The sequence below is a fragment of the Pollicipes pollicipes genome, unplaced genomic scaffold, assembly GCF_011947565.3.
Source record: "Pollicipes pollicipes isolate AB1234 unplaced genomic scaffold, Ppol_2.1 Scaffold_3216;HRSCAF=3773_pilon_pilon_pilon, whole genome shotgun sequence".
In the NCBI taxonomy this organism is placed as follows: domain Eukaryota; kingdom Metazoa; phylum Arthropoda; class Thecostraca; order Pollicipedomorpha; family Pollicipedidae; genus Pollicipes; species Pollicipes pollicipes.
In genome coordinates, this window is record NW_023596251.1 from 6,474,414 (window position 1) to 6,478,793 (window position 4,380).

Below are 4,380 nucleotides of genomic sequence, written 5' to 3' on the forward strand. Positions count from 1 at the left end.
CTACAATTGCAATCATGTGAGACAAGAACGGTTGTTTGCTTCCATATTTACTTGCTCCTTGTTTCATCTCACACTAAAACCGCCTTCGAAAACCAACTCCCACGCGACAGTCGCGATCTGTTTGGGGTCCGGTGCTAGACGACTGCGGCTCTTGAGAAACTCAAAGCGGGAAACGTCCCTTTCCGACCAATTATGAATGTCATTAGAACATTTTTATCCACGCGCCGAACTTCACGAGCTTGACAACAGGGCGGCTGGCACGAATGAAAATGACGCGAACGACCAGCTGATCGGCCAAGGCAGCCGATGGCCGTAACCGCGTGAACAGTGAAACGAACTGTGCACAGTTCGTTTCACTGTTTTGCCAAGTCCTTGGTAATGGAGGTAGGTAGGTAATGGAAAATACAACCACGATAGTCAACCGCGATATATTTATCCATTAATATATATATATATATATATATATATATATATATATATATACAATAATATATATGTATATATATATATACAATAATATATATATATATATATATATATATATATATATATTATTGTATGACCACAGACACGAAGCTCGCAGAACTTGCACAGCATATGACTGTTGACTGACTCTTTTATACATCTGGCTCGTCATTTCATTTCGGCACCTTAAAAACTTTAAATCAGAGCACAAAACACGAGCATGCAAACCAACAATAAGATTTTCACTGGAGAGCACTCATTGCCATTTTGACTTGGCAACAACAAACAATTCTTTAGTCGTGTAGAAGACACCATTAGCACCACACACCGCGAATAACACAATCAACACAGCAAATCATAACACTGCGTGCCAATTATCCAATACCCGCACCATTCACCAGTGTCGTGTTCCTTGTCTAAATGATTTATTTATGATGTTGCTCCAAAGAAATAATTCCGTAGTTTGATTTATTTCTTTGTTTAGAAGTCGTTTGTAGTCATGAACGAGTAATGCATTCAGAATGTTCAGTTTCATTGTTTTGTGTGTAGATGATAAAATTATAATGTTTTATCTAAGCGCTCGGCGCGCGAGGAGAGTATTGTGGTCGGGCTGCACGTGATTCCTTGGTGCCCCCTCCGTGAGGTGCTCTGTGAGACGTCGGAACAAAGAAGTTATAGCTACACCATTGTAGCATACGGAACCTTGCAGTAACACCTGGCAGCGGTCAACAGACGGATGGAAATGACCACGTATTAAAATCGGTTCTTTACAACGCTTTATGAAGTCAATGTGTATGCATGTAAAAAGTGTCCCCTTACCGGATGTTTCACCAGTGCAATTTTTTAATTGGTGGTCGGGACAGATTACGGGAAGGCGCAATGGGAAGGCGCAGTGGCGCAGCGGCTTTTAGTCTCGTGGCAGCCCACAGGACCGTACGGAGACCCTCAGAAGGGTGCATCACAACAACCGATCCCCTCCTCGATGCGGCTGGCCCTCTAACTGAGACATCCGGCAAGGGATCGGCGCAGGGGCCTTCGCTGATGCAAACAGACTCTTTACTGGCACAGGAAGTCTAATAATCGGCATCGAGACACCAATGCGCCTTATCGGTCCCTAGTTGAAATGGTGCAGAAGATCCCTCGTCCGGTTCTGGTGTCCCTGGTTGGCACAGGCCTCTCCCCTGTCTCATCGTACATGAGAATCCCCTTTTGTCACTTCTCATAAATCCGTTCGTTGTCAGGAGGGTCCAGACAAGCACATTAGGCTCTTTGACACGCGGGGGGCCCATCATCGTCCCTATTCAGCAAATGTGCTTGTGGTTGGGGCTCATTGCCGACACATGGTCTCTCACTAGGGACTGTGGTCACTGACCAGCAATGTGGGTCCTTCATTGTTTCAGATGTCCGAAGAATGTAGGATGCCTTCTAATTGGCATTTAGATATCTTGGCCTTGTCTCTGCTCGGGAAGTGATCGTTACGCTCTAGAATAGCACGGAAAGAACTGTTTGATATGGCTGTTCTCAGTCATTTGCTTCAAATAGTCCTTTGTCCGTCCCGGTGGCTCAGTTGGTTAGAGCGCCTGCATTCCAACCCACCCATCCGTGGCGGAATGGGTTCGAGTCGCTTTAGGGCGCTCGCCCTTGGCAGGTATGGCCTGCGGCCGGTGGAAGCGGTCGCGCTAAAGGTCAGCTGACGTCAGAGGGCAGGACGGACCGTGCCGAGCATTGCGGCACGTAAAGCTTTCGCCACCAAATTCTGCCGTTGCCTGGAACTGCGCGATCGGATGGTGGGGGTCAGGGCTCACACAACAAGCACTGCTGAGCGTGAGCGCTGATCCCAGAAATCCATCCATTCAAAGGATTCGGACCAAATTTATTTTAAATAAATAGAGATACAGTCGCACGGGTCTCCGATCAGCACTAGAGCTATTCTTACATTTTAAGGTCCGGCCTTCAGGCTGTGATCCCTCCATATGACCTCTGGCCTGCCCTTAGGACCCTTTAATCGGGCTCTTGATTTTCGGCCCCATGGGACCAACAAATAACCTTCGGAACCCATGGGACCCTTGGAGCCTAAGGGGAAGGTGGGGGAGTCGTGCTTGATTCGGCTCCCCGCGAAAATAAAGCTTTAGTGGCCATTTGAAGTGCTTCTGGAATCTTGCATCGCCTTAAAAGAGTGTTTGGGCCGATTGTGGCGTTCCAATTTAAATTGGGGCTTAAAAAAATAAATGCTATGATGCCACGCAATCAAGGTTCTTGCTGCTTTTCACCGAAGAGCCGAACCAGGGTTTCAGCAGTGTAAGGCAGGGCAATTGTGGTGCACCTGTATTTCGGTGTCCCTTGAAAGAAAGCTTTTGGACTACCTTCAATTGTTATTGGCCGAACGGGCCGGTGCAGGATTTCGTTAATGGAGAGGCACGGATATTGTGATGACGCGTCGTAAGCCCCAGCGACAACGGAGGCTGTTGGTGCCTGTTTCCCTGAACAGGGTGCCCCTTCCCTGAACGGTCAGATTCAAAATTTTTCCAGAGTGAAGGCACATCGATTTTAATGCCTCTGGATTTTGGTGCCCTTTTAAAGTTATGGTTTTGAACTTTGTAAATGGCCCGCTATATTTAGTACCCCTCGGCGATCAACATGATTGGCGCCCCACAAGACCGGTTTTTGTGCCTTCTTGTGGAAAGGTTCGATCCAGGATTTTATCAGGGCGGAAAGTTCAGCATATAGTTATGGCCCTGGAATTAATAGTTCTTTCAGAATGAAGGGTTAGGGCCCTTTCTGGTGCTTTCTGGAATTGGGTGCTTCTTGAAAATAAAGGTTATGTTGCCCCGAAATGAGGGATTTGGTGCTCCCTCACCGCATGGGCCAACGTAGTGTTTCGTCGAGGAAACGGCACGAACGTCGTGGTGCCCCTGTAATTTGGTGTCTTATAAAAATGTAGGTTATGTGGTTCCGAAATGAAGGCATTTTTGCCCCTTTGCGATGAGATTTGGTGCCTCTTCAGGGCGTCCAAACCTCCTTGGGCCCAAGGGGCAGGTGAATCTATGGAAGTAAAAGTTAACATACTAGGTAATTTTTCTCGTGCATTATCCGTGGAACAGGCAGATCAATAATTTTGCACGGGTGAAAGGCATAGATATTGTGATGTGCATGGATTTTGAACGCTGTTCAAAACCAAACCTTTGGGAATTTTGAATTGTCCACTTAGATAGCGCGACTATTTAAAATATAGTTTATGGTGCCGCAAAATGAAAGTTATGGTGCTCCAAACTAACCATTTCGGTGCCCCCTAGCCCAAGGGGCCAATCCGGATTTCGTCAGAGTAGGAGGCAAAACACCGCTTGATCCCTGAAATTTGGTGCCCTCAGGAAATCAAGGGCTTGGGCCGGTTATGGTGTACCCGGATTTCAGAGCCTATCGAAAATAAACATTTGTGGTCATCTGTGGTGCCCGTGAAATTTTGGGGCCTTTTGAAAACAAAGGTTATGTAGATCCGAAATGGCGATTTTGCTGTCCCTTTACCATGATCTTTTGTTGCCCCCTCACCCCAAGGGACAGGGGGGTATAGCCCTATTCCAACTCCATCCTCTACAACTCTGGATCCGCCAATGGTCAAGGTCGGTTGAAAAGACACACCTCACCGCCTCATCGCCTCAAAGCGCAGCCCGTTGTTTCTTCGTAATTTGTCATTCGGCTCCTCGCGTAAGCTCCCTTTAAGTCACTTTGGTGTGGATCTGGGTATATGCCGTGTTGTGTTTATGACTGCAAAACCCAATCCTATGTTCCGAAAAGTGTTGTTTGTACATGCTATGTAGCTGGCGGCTCCTTCGCACGAGACATGTGTGCTGGGTCATGCTGCCTCTAAACTCTCCCCACGCAGGCTCCAAGCGCATGCTGCCTTCAAGTCAACAGGTA